General features: G+C 38.9%; 1 protein-coding gene across 1 annotated transcript in view; it reads left to right on the forward strand.

Annotated features, from left to right (window-relative positions):
- Positions 1-19,882, forward strand: part of si:ch73-264p11.1 (uncharacterized protein LOC100000923 homolog) — a 210,698-nt gene that overhangs the window by 137,064 nt on the left and 53,752 nt on the right. The window contains exon 2 of the mRNA XM_059968510.1: positions 5,670-5,803. The gene's annotated coding sequence lies outside the window, so the exon portion shown is untranslated. The remainder of the gene's footprint in view (positions 1-5,669; positions 5,804-19,882) is intronic.

Consider the following 19,882-nt stretch of genomic DNA (forward strand, 5'->3'; position numbering starts at 1 on the left):
GACCTCCTCTACTGTGGCAATGAGTCCACACTCAGGTTGGAGAAGCAACACCTTGTATTCTGTCTGGGTAGCCTCCAAACTGATGGCATGAACAGCGATCTCGAACTTCCAGTAATCAGAATCGGGTTTATTATCACTGGCATGTGATGTGAAACTTGTTAACTTAGCAGCAGCAGTTCAATGCAATACATAATATAACAGAGAGAGAAAAAGTTATAAATAGAATAAAACAATAAATAAACAAATCAATTACATATTGAATATATTATTTAAAAATGTGCAAAAAGAGAAATACTGTATATTAAAAAAGTGAGGTAGCGTCCAAGTGTTCAATGTCCATTTAGGAATCAGATGGCAGAGGGAAAGAAGCTATTCCTGAATTGCTGTGTGTGCCTTCAGTCTTCTGTACCTCCTACCTGATGGCAACAGTGAGAAAGGGGCATGCCCTGGGTGCTGGAGGTCCTTATTAATAGATGTTGCCTTTCTGAGACACTGCTCCCTAAAGATGTCCTGGGTACTTTGTAGGCTAGTACCCAAGATGGAGCTGACTAGATTTACGACCTTCTGCAGCTTCTTTTGGTCCTATGCAGTAATCCCTCCATACCAATCAGTGATGTAGCCTGTCAGAATGCTCTCCACAGTACAACTATAGAAGTTTCTGAGTGTATTTGCTGACATGCCAAATCTCTTCAAACACCTAATAAAGTATAGCTGTTGTCTTGCCTTCTTTGTGACTATATCAATATGTTGGGACCAGATTAGATCCACAGAGATCTTGAAACTTGAAGCTGCTCACTCTGTCCATCTCTGATCTCTCTGAGGATTGGTATGTGTTCCTTCGTCTTACCCTTCCTTAAGTCCACAATCAACTCTTTTGTCTTACTGACGTTGAGTGCCAGGTTGTTGCTGTGACACCACTCCACTAGTTGGCATATCTCACTCCTGTACACCCTCTCGTCACCACCTGAGATTCTATCAACAATGACTGTATTGTCAGCAAATTTTTTTTAATTAATTTTTTAATACATTTTGTACATAACTACAGATAAAAAACCCCCAGATCAAAATGAAGAACATTGATACAGTGCAAAAATAAACATACAATAACAATATGATACAAAGAAAGATAATTGAAAAAGCACCCAAATTGAAGATAAGTAAAGTTAATATCCTCCCAAGCCCAGCAACACAAAAAAAACTCCAGACCAACCACAACACAATATAGAGAATATAAATCAGGACAATCAAACCCCCAAAGCTGTAAATACACTTAGCAACAGAAGATATTAATGCCTACTACCAAAAAAAAGGAGCTGAAAGCAAGGGACCGAAAAAAAAAACCTTAGTTAAGAGGAAGGTTATGAAAGTACTCAATAAAAGGTCCCCAGACCTTACGAAAGTTTATATCCGAATTAAGAACTGAATACTGAATTTTTTCAAGGTCTAAGCAGGCCATAATGTCGTTAAGCCATTGAGCATGTGTGGGCGAGGCAACATCTCCATCTAAGGAGGATTAAACGTCTAGCCAGGAGAGAAGCCAAAGATAATATTCGACACTTAGTCGAACTCAGACGTAAATCTGTCTCACCCCAGAAACCGAACAAAGCAATTAAAGGGTTTGGTTCTAGGTGGTGATTCAGAATATACGACAACATTATGAAGACATCTTTCCAAAATTTCTTCAAGCTAGGACAAAACCAGTACATGTGAATGAGAGAGGCCTCGCCCCTTTTGCATTTATCACAAAGCAGACTAATAGGGTAAAATTGAGATAATTTAGATTTAGACATATGGGCTCTATGAACAATCTTAAACTGTAAAAGGCAATGGCGAGCACAAAGAGAGGTTGAATTAACCGATTTGAGAATCGAGTCCCAAGTCTCATCAGATGAGGTATTTAAATCCTGCTCCCATGCCATCTTAATTTTATCCACAGGGGCACGTTGTAAGGCTGCTAATTTATCTCGAATAAATGATATTAAACCTTTACCTAGTGGATTAATGGAAAGAAATAAGTCCATAACATTTTTCTCAGGCATTTCAGGGAAGTTAGGAATTAAAGGAACAATAAAGTGTCTAATTTGGAGATATCTAAAAAAACGAGCATTGGGCAGATTGAACTTAGCAGAGAGCTGTTGAAAAGAAGGGAAACGATTATCAATAAAAAGATCTTCAAAATGTCTAATGCCCTTCCTATACCAATCATGGAATGCTGAGTCATACGTAGTAGATAAAAAAAGGTGATTATGTAAGATAGGGCTAGTAAACGGAAAAACCATGGAAACCATAAAATTTCCTAAACTGAGCCCATATACGCAAAGTGTGTCTAACAAGAGGATTAACTATTAATCTAGACAAACTACTAGGGAGTACAGAGCCAAGAAGTGCAGAGATAGATAGTTCTTTAGTGGAGCTCAACTCCATTGCCACCCAATTAGGGCACTTGGGTTGGCCATGGAAAAAAGACCAAAAGGTAGCACAACGTATATTGGTTGCCCAATAATATAAACGAAAGTTAGGTAAAGCCATGCCACCCTCTTTTTTAGGTTTTTGGAGATAGACTTTATTAATTCTAGAGCATTTATTCTTCCACAGTGAGCAAATTTGTAGATGGTATTTGAGCAATGCCTAGCCACACAGGCATGTGTATGCAGAGAGTAGAGCAGTGGGCTAAGCACACACCCGAGTTGCGCCAGTGTTGTTCGTCAGCAAGGAGGATATGTTGTCACAAATCTGCACAGATTGTGGTCTTCTGGTTAGGAAGTTAAGGATCCAATTGCAGAGGGAGATACAGAGGCCCAGGTTCTGCAACTTCTCAGTCAGGATTGTGGGAATGATGGTATTAAGTGTTGAGCTATAGTCGATGAACAGCGTCCTGACGTAGGTGTGTTGTCCCGATGGTCTAAGGCCGTGTGGAGAGCCATAGAGATTGCACCTGCCATTGACCTATTGTGATAGGCAAGTTGCAATGGGCCCAGGTCCTTGCTGAGGCAGGAGTTCAGTCTAATCATGGCCAACCTCTCAAAACATTTCATCACTGTCGATGTGAGTGCTACCGGGAGATAGTCACTAAGGCAGCCCACATTATTCTTCTTTGGCACTGGTATAATTGTTGCCCTTTTGAAGCAACTTCCGTCTGTAGCAGTGAGAGGTTGAAAATGTCCTTGAATACTCCTGCTAGTTGACTGGCACAGGTTTTCAGGTACTCTATCGGGTCCTTCTACCTTGCGAGGGTTCATTCTCTGTAAAGACAACCTAACATCGGCCTCTGAGACAGAGATCACAGGGTCATCAGGTGCAGCAGGGATCTTCACAGCTGTAGTTGTGTTTTCCCTTTAAAAGCGGGCATAGAAGGCATTGAGTTCATCTGGTAGTGAAGCATCACTGCCATTCATGCTATTGGGTTTTGCTTTGTAGGAAGTAATGCAGTCCCTGCCAGAGTTGCTGTGCATCTGGTATTGCCTCCAATCTCGTTTGAAATTGTCCTTTTGCCCTTGAAATAGCCCTCCACAAATCCTACCTGGTTTTCTGGTACAAGCCTGGGTTGCCAGACTTGAATGCCACAGATCTAGCCTTCAGCAGACGACGTACCTCCTGGTTCATCCACAACTTTCCATTTGGGAATGTACGCTAAGTCTTTGTAGGCACACACTCATCCACACAGGTTTTAATGAAGTTGGTAACAACTGCAGCTTTCTCATCCAGATTCAAAGGCGGCTCCCTGCACCCCCCCACCTCCCCCACCATTCCCCATCCCCTTCTCTCACCTTATCTCCTTACCTGCAGATCACCTCCCTCTGGTGCTCCTCCCTGTTTTCTTTTTTCCATGGCCTACTGTCCTCTTCTATCAGACTTCCCCTTCACCAGCTCTGTATCTCTTTCACCAAACAACTTCCCAGCTTTCTTTACTTCACCCTTCCCTCCTTTCCAGTTTCACCTGTCACTGTGTGATTCTTCTTCCCCTCCCCCACTTTCTTTCTCTGACTCCTCATCTTTTTTTCTCCAGTCCTGATGAAGGGTCTCAGCCAAAATGTCGACTGTACTTTTTACCATGCTGCCTAGACTGCTGAGTTCCTCCAGCATTTTGTGTGTGTTGCTTAGACAAACTGGGCAGTTGGTCTCAGGTTAGAGGTATCTGCTCCGAGATACAGTACCAAGACCTAAAGGGGTAGTAGTCATTTCCTCTGGGCATTGTGTACACCGTTTCCAGCAGTAGAAAAAAAACAGGTTGAGATAAGGGAAAACAAATGGTTCCAGGAGGTATGTTGCATCCCCAGCGGACATCTCTGAGCAGTTACAGAAAATGCCAGTGTGAATCTGTCAGGTCATATTCCACATCGATGACAATATAATACATAGAAGAGATGAGACATACAAAGGATGTGAAGGAGTTAGGACAAATTTTAATTTGGTTGGTTACCTACAACATCCACGTTCCAAAGTTCAGTAAACTTAACCCTAAGTTTCACTTTCCTGTGGGCATACTCAGCAAATCTATAAAGTAGTAACTGCAACAGGATCAGTGAAAGAGCACAGAAGACAACAAACTGTACAAATGCAAATATAAATAAATATCAATAAATAATGAGAACATGAAATAGCAAGAAAAAGAGTCCTTAAAGTGAGATCATTGGTTATGGGACCATCTTGAAGACCATAAGGTAGGAGCACAATTAGGCCATTTGGCCCATCATGTCTGCTCTGTCATTTTATCATGGTTGATCCAATTTTCCTCTCAGCCCCACTCTCCTGCCTTCTCCCTGTATCCCCTCATGCCCTGACCAATCAAGAATCCAACAGATGGGCAAATGAGTAGTGTTATCCCCTTTTGTCCAAGAGCCTAATTAGTTGAGGGGTAGTAACTGTTCTTGACCTGGTGGTGCAAGTCTTGAGGTAGCACCTTCTGCCTGGTGGGAGCAGCGAGAAAAGAGCATGGGCTAGGTGGTCAGGATCTCTGATGATGGATGCTGCTTTCCTACGAAAGCACTTCATGTAGGTTGGGAGGAATCTACTACTCTTTGTAGGATTTTCCCTTCTGTATCAGGCCGTGATGTGGCCGGTCAGTACACTCCCTAATACATGTCTGTAGAAGTTTGTCAAAGTTTTAGATGTCATGCCAAATCTCTGCAGACTCCCAAGGAAGTAGAGGTGCTGCCGTGCTTTCTTTACAGTTGCTGAAGTCCAGGACAGGTCTTCTGAAATAGTAACACCCAGGAATTTAAAGCTGCTGACCCTCTCCACCTCTGATGAGGACTGGCTCATGGACCTCTGGTTTCCCTCTCCTGAAGTCTACAATCAGTTCCTTGGTCTTGCTGACATTGGGTGAGAGGTTGTTGTTATGACACCACTCAGCCAAATTTTCAATCTCCCTCCTGTATGCTGATTCATCACAACAGTGGCAACGTCTGCAAACTGGAATATGGTGCTGGAGCTGTGCTTAGCCACACAGTCATAAGTGTAAAGTGTGTAGAGCAGTGGACTAAGCACACAGCCCTGTACTGATAGAGATCATAGAGGAGGTTTTTTTTTGCCAATCCAAACTGACTGCACAAGAAGGTATTGAGGCCAAGGCCTTGGAGCTTATTGATAAGTTTTGAGGGGATGATAATATTAAATGCTGAGCTGTAATCAATAAAGAACATCCTGATGTATACATCTTTGCTGTCCAGATGTTCCAAAGTTGAGTGAAGAGCCGATGAGCTGGCATCTGCAGTGGACCTGTTGCTCTGGAAGGCAAATTGGAGCCAATCCAAGTCCCCTCAGGCTGGAGCTGATACGTTTCATCACCAACCTCTCAAAACACGTGTGTAAACTGGTATTTCTCCCCAATTCGACCTGTGCGACATTGACGACTGCATTAGTGTTGCTTTGTGCATCCATGCTGAGCTTGTCAATTCCATCAACTTTGATCCAATTTCCACCCTGCCCGTAAATTCACTTGGTCCATCTCTGACACCTTTCTATCTCCATTTCCAAAGACAAACTGTCTACCGACATCCTTTATGAACCTACAGATTCCCACTGCTAATTTTACCATAATTCTCTCATCCTGTCTCCTGTAAAAATGCTATTCCCTTTTCTCAGTTCCTTCATCTCAGCCACAGCTTTTCCCAGGATAATGGCTTTCCTTTCCAGGACATCAGAGATGTCCTCCCTCAAAGAACAGGTTCTCTTTCACCACCATTGATGCTGCCCTCGTCCACATCTCTGTTTTCTGAACGCCTGTGGTTACCCCATCTTCCTGCCACCTTAACAGGGATAGAGTTCCTCTTGTTTTCACCTACCACGCCATGAGCCTCTACCAAACACATTATTCTCTGCAACTTCCACCACCTTCAAAATGATTCTGCCACCAAACACATCTTTACCTCCTGCCCCCCTCACCTGCATTCTCTGCTTTGCTGGCCAGGAAGAACTACAGTCTACAAATCAGTGAATTTGAATGAATCAAGGACAGTGGAAGCAAACAGACCAATTGTCTCTGTTCTAGCCATGGGGTCAAAGGAGACAGAGACTGCCATTTTGTAAAATGGCCCCTCGTCCTCCATTTTGTGAACCAAAGTTGCTTCTTTAATGTTTTAAAATAGACTCAATGATGTTCCAGGTAATCTGCGGAACCAGAGATAATTTTCAAGTAAGTTATTTGTGAGGTATTCTTTGGTTGGATATATCATGCAGGTTTGTAAATGTTGGGGTCTGTGTCTGCCCTGAGTAATTCAAGCTGGTTACTGATTGAGAACTAAGAGCCATAAATTACCAGTTGGCACTTGTGAAAAGTAGGGCTGGTTTGGATCAGAGCCAATAAGGTCAGTCAGATGACACTTCACCAATAGCACTGAAGTGCAACATGTGAGTTGGTAAGGAATGAATATAAAAGCAGGTGTTTCAGGCACACTGGCAGCGACGGCTCTGGAGACTCGCCATCCTGGATGTGGCATGTCCTATGGACATGTGGAGATTTGGAATGGGTCCATGAAAAGTACGTGGCCAGCAGAGACTCTTACTGGTATTACTTTTTCTATTGGTTGGAGGGTCAGGAAAGCTTAGTAGGCATGCACACAGGTTATGTAAATTCACATGTACTTCAGTTGAGACAATAAAGGCACAGTACTTGTCAATAATTACATATTCTCTCTGTGCCTCCCTGATCATTATTACGAGGGGGTAGATCCTGGTAGCAGCTTTCTTAAGGGGCAGTGATTCCCTTGTCCATTTGTTCGCTCCCACTAATCTCCCTCCTGGCACATACCCTGTAAGTGAAAGATATGCTACACTTGCCCATTTACCGCTTCCCTTACCTAAGTTCAAGGCCCCAAACAGTCCTTCCAGGTGAGGCAGTACTTCACCTGTGCATCCACTGGGGTCATCTAGTGCTCCTGATGCGGCCTCCTCTACATTGGTGAGTCCCGACATAAACTGGGGGACAACTTTGTTGAGCACCCCACTCCATCTGCCAAAAGCAGTATTTCCTGACGACCAAACATTTTAATTCCTATCCCCATTCATGTTTTTACATGTTGGTCCGTGTCCTTTTTTTGCCACAATGAGGCCTCCCACAGGATGGGGGAACAGCACCTCATAGGTAGCCTCCAACCTGATGGCGTGAATATTAGTTTCTCCTTTCAGAAATTTTTTCCTTTCTCCTTTCTCTTCTTATGTTCCCCACTCTGGCCACATTTCTTCCCCTCCCCGCTCACCCCCACCCAGCTGGTGCTCCTTCTTCTTCCTTTTCTTCCATGGTCCACTCTCCTCTCCTATCAGATTCCTTTTTCTCCAGTCTTTTACCTTTCCCACCCACCTGGCTTCAACTACCACCAACCTGGAAGCATGGGCCCCTCAGTTAATGGTAGGGGTCCATGACATAAAAAAGGTTGACACCCTAGTTCTAGCTAATCCTCTGTCCCCTCCCTTCAACTTTTTATTCTGGCATCTTCTCCCTTCCTTTCCAGTCCTGGAAACTAAGTGTCTTCGGTCCAAAATGTTGACTGTTCACTCATTTTCACAGATACTGCCAGACCCGTTTGACCCAATATTACATGACATTTTTTTATATGCTAAAGGTCAAAGGTAGGAGCTAGACAGTTCTATTGTTACAATGTACCTACAAAGCTTTCTTTGAATTACATATAATTTCATATCTTCTTCTTCGCACCTACACTCCAGAAATCCCAAATGCATGTTAATCAGTATTGTCTTGTGTTCAGTTAGCTGGTGTCCATAGCTCAAGGAAACTATTGTCCAGGGCTGCATTTTAAATTTAATCTACAATCCACATTCAGGTCTGAAGATTGTTTGCTGCAGTTAATATTTGGTATATACCCTCACTTCAGAGTACACCCTAACATATGTGTTGACAAGATTATTTACTCTGTCACTGGCTGGTGAGTGTAGATGAGTTGGGGAAAAATATAAAATTGTGCCTGCAGGAGTCAGGGGTCTTAACTCTTGAGGTACTAGGACCAGTTCTGAGGGTGTGGGGTCTGTACAGAATGACCAAAGGTTAAATAAAGCTGTTTAGAATCTGGAGACAATAGAGGTGTAACTACACTACCGAGATAGTTCCATAAATCCATCCATTTACAGGAAGGCTACTGAGGAGATTTAACAGGGAAATTACGGAGATGTGATAATGGGTGAATTCAACTATCTAAATATTGACTGAAACAAGAATATGATGAGCAATGAGGGAGAAATATTTCTTCTGTCTCCAAGTGAACATTCTTGATCAATATATTTTAGTCCCAACCTGTTTCTTATCTGAGTTTCATGCAGCCTCCTAATTCTATTCTTCTCTGCTGGACTTACCTCTGGCAAGAGTCAGTCAAGAACATAGAGGAGAACAAGTCATAATAGAATGGCTGTGGAAAAGAATATGGAGTGCTCCAAAATAAAAGCAGCCTGTTGGAGAAATCAATGTGAGGAGAAGTGGGTTTGAATTCATGGGAGGCTGGCACCAGTACTGGGGAAGGAGGGAACTGTTCCATTGGGATGGGCACTATCTGAACTGTGATGGGATCCTGGCAGATTGCATAACGAGGGCTGTGGATAGGGCTGTAAACTAAATAGCAGGAGGGCAGGCTCAACAGAGCAGAGAAATATGGATAAAGTAAAAGAGAAAGGTGTGGATAAAGTAAAAGAAAAAGTGTAAAAAGGGAAATGTAAGAGTGGAGTGCAGAAAAGCCAAGTGCATGAGAGACAGAGATTAATAGATTTTAAGAGCACAATGAGTGCCAGGGCACTCTATCTGAATGCCTGTAGTATTCTAAACAAGGTCAGTGAACTTGTGGCACAAATTAGTATAAAGGAGTTATGACACTGGCCATTACAGAAATGGGGTTGCAGGGTGGAGAGGGGTGAAAATTACATACCCAAGGTTATCAGGTAATATGGAAGGATAAGCAGGAAGGTAAGGGTGGGGGTAGTACTGTTAAATAAGGATGAGATCAGGGCAACAGTGAGTGACGATATAAGATCTAAGGAGCAGAATGTTGAATCCATCTGGGTAGAGATTAGGAATAGTAAAGAGAAAAAAAATCACTGGTGGGAGTCGTCTATAGGCCCCCAAATAACATGACAGTGGCACAGGCAATAAACAGAGATATATCTGAGGCATGTAAGAATGGAACAGCAGTCATCATGGGGGACTTCAACTTGCACATAGATTGGGTGAATCAAGTTGGTCAAGGCAATCTTGAGGAGGATTTCATAGAATGCATTGGTGATAGCTTGTTATCGGTGAACAGCAAGTTATTGAGCTTACAAGAGAACATGCTATCTTAGATCAGGTTCTGTGCAATGAGACAGGTAAAATTAGCGATCTTGTAGTTCATAGTATGACTGAATTTCCCTACAAATGGTGGATGCAGTAGTTTGATCTAAAGACAGTGTATTATGCCTAAAGAAGGGAAACTACAGTACAATGAGGGAGGAGTTGTAGAGGGTAGTCAGGGAGCACAGGCTATGTGGTGGGACGGTTGAACACTGGAAGACTTTCTAAGAGATTTTTCATGGTGCTCAATGAAAGTATATTTCAGTTAAAAGCAAGGACAGTAGGGTGGGGATAACTAAGGAAAGAAAGGAAGGCAACAAACTAAAAGCTCGTGCATACAAAGTCAGCATGAGTAGTGGGAAAACTTTAAAAAGCAACAAAGAGAGGCGCTATGGAGCCACGAATGAAGATGGCAGCTTAACGTGGAGGCTCCGTACAACCTTGCACTAAACAACTTTAAAACCCCAAGTTAACAATACCAACTGAACTTGGGCTATGTTAAAAACCACTACAATCAAGGATTGAATTATCTTCATCCGAAAATGCGACTCCAAAAAATCGAAAATCAACACTCCATTGACAAAGCAAGATGAGGAAGTTTCTAGCAACATGACAGAGCTAATGGCGGTGCTAGATGAATTAAGGTTACCTCGCTCTGAGTTTGGATCCAAACTGGACAGTATAGATGACCGCCTGGGTCATTACCTTGGAAAACAATATGTCGGAGGTGAAGCGAAATGTTGCTTCTAATACCGCGCAGACGATAGAGGCTGAAAACCGAATAATGGCGGCAGAGGAGCACGTAGAAACGAACAAGGCTGAACTAACTGACACCATGAAACGAATCGCCTACCTGGAATCCCAGGCTGAGGACCTGGAGAATCAGAGTCGAAGAAAAAACTTGCGGTTGTTTGGTCTCCGGGAGGGCGCTGAAGGAAGCCAACCACTGCTGAAATTCATACAAAACATGCGACCGTGCTGGCTGGAGCTGGACATCAACAGATCCTTCATCTTAGAAAGAGTTCACTGAACTCCAGCACCATTGAAACCAAACCAGAACAGAGCGGTTCTCGTTCGGTTTCTGAAGTTTCAAGATCGGGAGTTTGTTTTCTGCTCCGTTAAACAGTGTAATATCACATGAGGGAAACAAGCTTTTCTTCGCTCGGGACCTCTCAGCTGAGACCATACAACAACGAAATGAGTTTAACACGGTCAGAAGAGTGTTTATTGAGAAAGGAACTTTCCGTGGATTTCAACATAATCCATACAAGATGAGAGTCCTCCACAATGGGAAAATACACCTGTTTTCATCACCAAAAGAGGCAGAAGATTTCCATCGAGGAAAGAGAACAATCTTCGTTTTTTTTTAGATTTTGGAGGGGTCAACAGTACCATTCGAATTCAAATGCTAAAGTAAAGGGAGTTTCAATTTTTATTGACTCCTCTATTGCATTTCTCCAACACAATATTATTTCGGATCCGAATGGTAGATTTTTGTTAATTACTGCATTACTTTTTAACAAAAAGGTTGCTATGGTTAATATTTATGCTCCAAATGTGGATTATCCCGATTTTTTAAGTCCTTATTTACTTCTCTACCTAATCTAAATGAATATAGGTTAATAATCGGTGGTGACTTTAATTGTTGTTTAAATCCTTTGTTGGACAGATCTATATCTACTCAGACTTTACCTAATAAGTCGGCCACTTATATTAACTCTTTTTTACTGATAATGGAATTTTTGATATTTGGAGATTTCGGCATTCTAAGGACAAAGAGTTTTCATTTTTCTCACATGTTTATCATTCTTATTCAAGAATTGATTTTTTTTATTGACTCTTGTTTTATTCCATCGGTAATTGGTTATAATTATAATATTATAGCCATCTCTGACCATGCTCCATTAAAACTTTCTATTAAATTTACGGATACAGCTTCTAGTGCTAGACAATGGTGATTTGATTCTACCTTACTGCAAGATCCGGATTTTATTAAATTTATGAAGGAACAGATCAATTTCTTCTTTTCAACTAATTCCACAGATGATATTTCTTGTGGAACACTTTGGGACACTTTTAAAGCATATATACGTGGACAGATTATCTCCTACTCCATTGGTTTGAGAAAACGCATTAAGAAGGAAACTCTTTTATTGGTTGATTAAATTAAAGAGATTGACAAGAAATATTCGACTGCTCCTAGTAAGGAGCTTTACAAACAAAGGGTTGAACTTCAAATGGAACACAGTCTATTACTTACATCTTCGATTGAAAATCAATTAATGAAAACCAGATCTGATTTTTATATACATAGTGATAAATCGGGTAAACTGTTAGCTAGTCAATTGAAGAATGCTTTGGTTAAACGCCAAATTATTAAGATTTTTCAGCAGAATGGTGAATTGACAGTTAACCATGATGAGATAAACAAATCTTTTCAGGATTTTTATACCTCCCTGTATCATTCTGAATTCCCTCATGATTATAATACCATGTATGATTTTCTTGGGAAATTGAATTTTCCAAGATTATCATCAGATGATCTTTCAATATTAGAAACTCCTATTACGGATGCAGAAATTAAAGGGGTTATTTCCTCTATGAATTCTGGGAAAGCACCAGGTCCAGATGGCTGTACAGTAGAATTTTTAAAACGTTTTCCCTCTGCTCTTTTTCCTTGGTTATGCAGGGTTTTTGAAGAAGCAATTCGATTGGGTAATCTGCCACAATCTTTTTATAGAGCTTCCATTTCTTTAATATTGAAGAAAGATAAAGACCCTACTGACTGTGTATCCTATAGACCAATATCCTTATTGAATGTAGATTCCAAGATCTTTTCCAAGCTACTGGCATCCAGGCTGGAGAAGGTATTACCTCAAATTATCTCGGAAGATCAAACTGGTTTTACTAAAAATCGCTATTCTTTTTTCAATGTTAGGAGATTATTGAATATTGTTTATACTCCTTCACATAGCACTTCAGAATGTGTCATTTCATTAGATGCAGAGAAAGCATTTGATAGAGTTGAATGGCCATTCTTATTTACTGTGCTTGAGAAGTTTAATTTTAGTCCGACATTCATTTCCTGGATTAAACTGATATATCATACTCCAGTAGCCTCGGTGTTTACTAACAATCAAAGATCTCCCTTTTTTCGTTTATTTCGGGGTACTAGACAAGGCTGTCCTCTTAGTCCATTATTATTTGATATTGCTTTAGAACCCTTGGCAATTGCTATCAGAGAATCACAGAATATTTTTGGCATTACTCGTGGGATGGATATACAAAAGCTATCATTATATGCAGATGATTTATTATTATTTATTTCTGATCCTGAGAAATCCATTCCTGCAGTTATATCATTGTTAGCTCAATTTAGTAATTTTTCCGGGTATAAATTTAATCTTAATAAGAGTGAATTGTTTCCTTTAAATAGACAGGTTCCAATTTATGGAAATTTACCTTTTAAATTAGTTAATGACTCTTTTATTTACTTGGGGATTAAAATCACAAAAAATTATAAGGACTTATTTAAGGTTAATTTTTTACCCCTAATCGATCATATTAAATGTTTGTTTACTAAATGGTCACCAGTATCTTTATCTCTGATAGGTCAGATTAATGCTATTAAGATGGTTATTTTACCCAAGTTTTTATATATATTTCAAGCGGTACCAATTTTTATTCCGAAATCTTTTTTTGCTAATGTTGATTCAAAAATTTCCTCATATATATGGCAGAATAAAAATCCTAGATTAGGTAAAAAATATTTACAGAAGGCAAGGAAGGAAGGTGGATTGGCAATGCCTAATTTTAGATTTTATTATTGGGCAGTTAATATCCGATATTTGATATGTTGGTTAAAGGATTGGGATTTATCTTTTAGCCCTCATTAGGTGAACCTGGAAATTAAATCTGTACAAGGATTTTCATTGGGTTCTATTTTAGGGTCTTCTCTTCCCTTTCCTCTTTCTAAATTGCAGAAACAAATTGACAATCCGATAGTTAAACATACTTTACGTATATGGTTTCAATTTTGGAAATTTTTTGGGTTGACTCAGTTTGTTTTAAATATTCCTATTGTATCCAATTGCTTTTTTTATCCTTCTACTATAGACCAAGCTTATTCAGCTTGGAAGACTAAAGGATTACTACGATTTTCCGATTTATTTTTGGATAATTGTTTTATGTCTTTTGAACAATTATCTAATAAATATAATTTGCCTAGATTTCATTTTTTTTTAGATATTCACAGATTAGGAATTTCTTAAATACTGTACTTCCTACCTTTCCAAATCTTGTGTCTGTCTTCAGGTATTTTGGAGAATTTGTTTGAACTAAATCCTTCTCAGAAAGGGCTAATATCAAAACGCTACAATATAATTATGAAGATATGTTCAGAGCCGTTCTATAAGATTAAAAATAATTGGGAAAGAGAACTTAACCTTACTATCCCTGTTGAGAATTGGGATAAAATTCTTCAATTAGTTAATTCATCACCTATATGTGCTAAACATTCATTAATACAGTTTAAAGTTTTGCATAGGGCTCATATGTCCAAGGATAAATTGGCTCATTTTTATTTCTATATAAATCCTGTTTGTGACAGATGTCATTCTGAGATAGCGTCTTTAATTCATATGTTTTGGTCTTGTCCGCTTTTCAAAAAATATTGGAAAGATATTTTTGATATTATTTCCATGGTATTGAACATTGATTTATAACCTCATCCTATTACTGCAATTTTTGGTTTACCAATGAGGGACTCAGTCCATTTATCCTCTTCTGCTTGTCGAATGATTGCATTTCTTACATTAATGGCTAGAAGATCTATTTTGTTGAATTGGAAAGAAATTAATCCTCCTACCATACTTCATTGGTTTTCTCAAACTATGTTATGTCTAAATTTAGAAAAAATTAGAAGTGTTGTACTTGATACTTCTATTAAATTTGAAAAGATATGGAGACCGTTTATTCAATATTTTCATACGATGTAATGTGACCCTGTTCCAAGCCTATTTGTTTTTCCAGTTTTGATTTTACATATGTTGAGAGGATCGGAGTTGACGACACTGATGATTTTGTATTTTTGTTAGATATTATAAACAGCCCTTTTTTTCTTTTTTTTCCTTTTTTTCTTTTTTCGTTTTTTTCCTTATTAGTTATTAGATTGTTAGATTACTTTTACTTGCATAATTTTTTTCTTTTTCTCTTTTCTGTTTTTTTAAATATATATTATGATATACCTTGGTTTGCTTTGTTTATATGTTACTTGTATCGTCCATGATTTGGGAAGACTCATTTATATTGTAACTATTGCTTATGTATTCTTTCATGTTCAGTTGAAATGTGTATGTTTGTAATCCCATTATCTATGTATTAATCTTATTATGTTGATATTATTAATAATAATAATAATGATGAAAAGATTGAAAAAGAAAGAAAGATTTCCATCAAGGACACGCCTGAGGGGGGCTGATTAAGGCAGTAGTGAGATTTGTTTACTTACATACCCATGAGCATCAGCTGATACTGACTGCTTAACAGGTATAAGCCTACACTGTTTTTATTGTTTACAACACTTGTTCGTTGGAACCTTAATTCTATTGAGATGGGACTCCATGGACCTGAATGAACATTTATAATAGGCAATACTGGCATACAGTTCAGTGGCTACTTTGACTTTATTTTTATGCTAAATGGGTTGAGTACATAATGTTCTAAGATTAATAAGGTGCATGGTTGATGGACACCACTAGTTGCCTATGGAGTTAGGTTTGCATAGTTTAGCTGCTCCTCCAAAGAGTCGATCAGCACAAGCTCTACAGTTCTTTATTTTGAGTAAGGGAGGGGGAATTCAAGAGTTCAAATGTCTATATGTGTAAATATATATGTGTTTTTATTTTTCTATATGTATGTCATGCATCCAACACAGCAGTAATATTTCTTACTCCTTTTCCTGGTATAATTGACATGTACTATATATGGAACAGATGAGCACTCAGTATATCTTTAATATAAAAATCACGAGCTGGAATGTTAGGGGACTCAAGATGTTAACCAAACTGAAACAGGTTATGAATAGGATCAAACAGCTTAAGTCCAAAATAATTTTTCTTCAAGAAACCCATCTGGCAGTTTCAGATATTAAACTGGTACAGAATAGGTGGCTGGATTAAGTAATATATGCAACATACAACAACTATGCTGGAGGTGTACTTATTCATAGAACAATACAATACCATGTCAAATTATGAAAACAATCCAAGACTCAGCCAGAAGGTATGTTATTGTGCAAGGTAATATCCTCTCTTTCACATTAAACCTAGTCGTATATTTGGCCCAAATGAGGACAATCCTAAATTTTTTGAAGATTTCTTCCTTACTTTTTCCACTTTACGAGGCTCTTATATCATTGGAGGAGACTTTAATTGCACTTTAAACCCAGCAATGGATCGCTGTACAGGCTGTGATACCTATAAGGCACAAACTAGAAAATTACTAAAACAATACATTGTGGATATAAACTTGGTTGAAGTATTGAGAGAACAAAATCCTTATCAAAGATTAAAAGTCGCTGGTATGATAGCACAGTAATAAGCCACCATGCTGCTATTTCATTAGGTGTTCATATAGAGAAATTTATTCACAGTCTCCCCTAACTGGTGATTTCAGGTGAGAGGGCTACAAAACCCAGACTTTGTTAAATTTGGGGAAAATAAGATAGATAGTTATTTTGAGTTAAATACAGATCAAACTAGTGCCAGCATGAGATGGGAGGCATTCAAGGCATATATTAGAGGAGAAATCATCAGTTATACAAGCTCCAAGTCCAAACAACAAAAAATAGAGATGGAAACTTTGGAAAAGCAAGTTAAATCTTTCGAGAAAGAACTAAATGAATGGGATGATCCAACAAAACAAGAGACCTGCTACTTTTATAATAAATTAACTGCTGATAAAGCTGCAAAAAGTTTAATGTGGCTGAAGCAATCTTATTACAATCAAGGAGAAAAAGCTGGGAAACTCTTGGCATGGAGAATTTTAAAAATACAGTCTGATAGAGCAATTAACGCTATAATAATCTCTTAAGGAAGCCTAACAGTAGACCCATTGGAAATTAATAACAGTTTTAGCGAATTATATGAACATTAATATAGATCAGAATGCCCCCAAGCCTCATATTTATTGATCAGTTTCAATGCCACACACTGACGGAAGATGCAAAAAAGGAGTTAGATAGAGGTTTTACAATTGAAGAGTTATCGCAGGCTATCCAAAATATTAACAGTGGTAAAGCGCCAGGGCCTGACGGCCTACCAATTGAATTATACAAAACATTCCAAGAAAAATTACTAGTCCCACTCTTAAATATGTATGACGAATCTTATCGGAATGGAACTGTCCCACCTTCTTTAAGGCTGGCAATGATGACGCTGATCTTGAAGCCAGGCAAACCTCCTACAGAATGTTGCTCATTTAGACCATTAAGTCTAATTGAATCAGACACAAAAATACTTTGTAAAGCCTTAGCAAGAAGATTGGATCCTTATCTAGTTCATAATAATCAGAATGGTTTTGTGCAAAAACCCAAGGATTCCCTAATATTAGAAGAGTTCTTAACATAATTCATGAAAATTTGACGCTAAAACTACAGCATTATTATCACTGGATGCTTGGCAGGCCTTCGATAGAATAGAATGGCCATATTTATTCAATGTATTGCCTAGATTTGGATTTGGAAAGAACTTCCTTAAATGGATTTGTATTTTATATGCAAACCCAAAAGCCAGTGTCTTAACAAATAGTATAGTTTCTAAACCAGTTATCTTGGAGTGATCTACTCACCAGGGATGCCCTTTGTCACCGATGTTGTTTATACTGGCCATAGAACCCCTGGCTATAGCAATAAGAATGCAGACAGGCCTGTCAGGCATCCAGCTAGGAGAATAGGAACATAGAAAAACCTTATATGCTGATACCATGATTTTTTTTAAATGTATCCATCAGTATTCCAAACGTAATGCAACAGCTTGAATTGTTTGGGCAGTTCTCTGGTTATAACATTAACTCAAAATTATCAATACTATTTTTGAACAAAGAAGAAAGACTGAAACCAGTCATAAAAACCCCATTTATAAGTGCAATGGAAGGATTTACCTACCTTGGTGTCAAAATTACCCCCAAAATTAAAACAATCGTCCCTACAAACTATCATCCACTAGTGGAAGAAGTGAAAGAGACATTGGATTGATAACAATGCCCATATCAATGATTGGTCCTATAGACATGATCAAAATGAATATATTACCAAAATATACCTTTTTCAATCACTTCCTCTCCCACTACCAAAATCATTTTTGATAAGCTTAATGATATTTTTAGTCAATTCATTTGGAATAATAAAAGATCTAGATGAGGCTTAGGCTGTTATACCTGCCTTATGAAAGGGGAGAGCTACGGCTCCCGAACCTGAAATGGTATTATTGGTCTGCTCAGATACGTTCTGCAATGTTTTATTTCTCAATGGAGGCCTTTCTAGCCTGGGTGAGTATTGAACAGACATCAGTACCAAACCTCCCATTAAAGCTCTATCTAAACTCTGCAGACCCAAGAAATCTGGAAAGAACAACCGAGAACCCTTAGAAGAAAACCCTTAAATTTAAACCTTTAACCCTTAAATGCTTAGAAGAAAAGGGTGCTCTGTTTCACTGTGTATGGGACTGTCCAAAATATTTTTTAAAATGCTGGAAAGCAATTGTTCAGACTATTCTGAGATAGTTGGAGTAATGTATGTACTAGGTATATATCCAAAGAACTTTACTGTTCGTCCAAAACAGTCAACTTTAATTGACTTTGGACTCCTACAGGCCAGGAGGATGATAGCTTTATCTTGGAGAAAAATGGATATACCTTTGATTCATGTAGATGGCATCTTGTAATATATTGGAGAGACTGACTTACATAACCAGGAGAAGGGCAGGAGAATTTGAAGATGTGTGGAAACCTTTATTTGAGTTGTTTGGAAGTCAAGGTGCAGAGTCATTTTGAAATAGCTGTGTGTTGTTGAGTGCTTCTACCAGTTTTTTTCTGATGTGTTTTTATTTTATTTCTTTATTAAATATGTGAAGCATGTGAAATGTTATATCTCTTTTCCTTCGATGATTGCGAAAAACATGAGGACATGTTTCACTATTTAGTTTAATTATTATTATTGTCTATTTCTATATGTGAAATGTGTGTAAACTTCAATAAGAATATTGTTTTAAAAAAGCAACAAAGAAACACTGTGAGCAATAAAGAAAGGGAAGATAGATTATGAAAATAAACTAGCACAAAATACAAAAATAGGTAGTAATAAGTTTTTTAATTATATAAAGCAGGAACATGTTGGCCAAAGTGAATGTAGGTCCCTTGGAGGATGAGAAGGGGGAATTGATATTGGGTAATGAGGAAAGAGCTGAGGTTTTAAATGACTATTTTGTGCCGGTCTTCATGGTGGACGACACATCTAACACGCCGAGGAGAGATGTTATGGATGCAATGGGAGATGAGGACCTCAATACAATAGCCATCACTAAAGAGCTAGTGCTGAGCAAACTTGTGGGCCTGAAGGTAGGTAAGGTCCTGATGGAATGCATCCCAGGATACAGAAAGAAATGGCAGATGTTATAGTTGAGGCTTTGGTGACAATTCTCTGGACTCTGGGCGGGTCCCAGCAGGTTAGAAGGAGGTGAGTATCACACCACTGTACATAAAAGGATGTAGGCAAAAGGCAGGTAACTATAGGCCGTTTAGTTTAACATCCGTGGTTGGGAAAATACTTGAAACTATCATTAAAGAAGAAATAGTGAGGCATCTGGAAAGAAATGGATCAAGCAGACACAGCATGGATTCATAGAAACATAGAAAACCTACAGTACAATTCATGCCCTTCGGCCCACAAAGTTGTGCCGAACTTGTCCCTAACTTAGAAATTACTAGGCTTTCTTATAGCCCTCTATTTTACTAAGCTCCATGTACCTATCCAGGAGTCTCTTAAAAGACCCTATCGTATCTGCCTTTACCACTGTTGCTGGCAGCCCATTCCACGCACTCACCACTCTCTGAGTA

This window comes from Hypanus sabinus, chromosome 4 (assembly GCF_030144855.1).
Source record: "Hypanus sabinus isolate sHypSab1 chromosome 4, sHypSab1.hap1, whole genome shotgun sequence".
Taxonomy (NCBI): domain Eukaryota; kingdom Metazoa; phylum Chordata; class Chondrichthyes; order Myliobatiformes; family Dasyatidae; genus Hypanus; species Hypanus sabinus.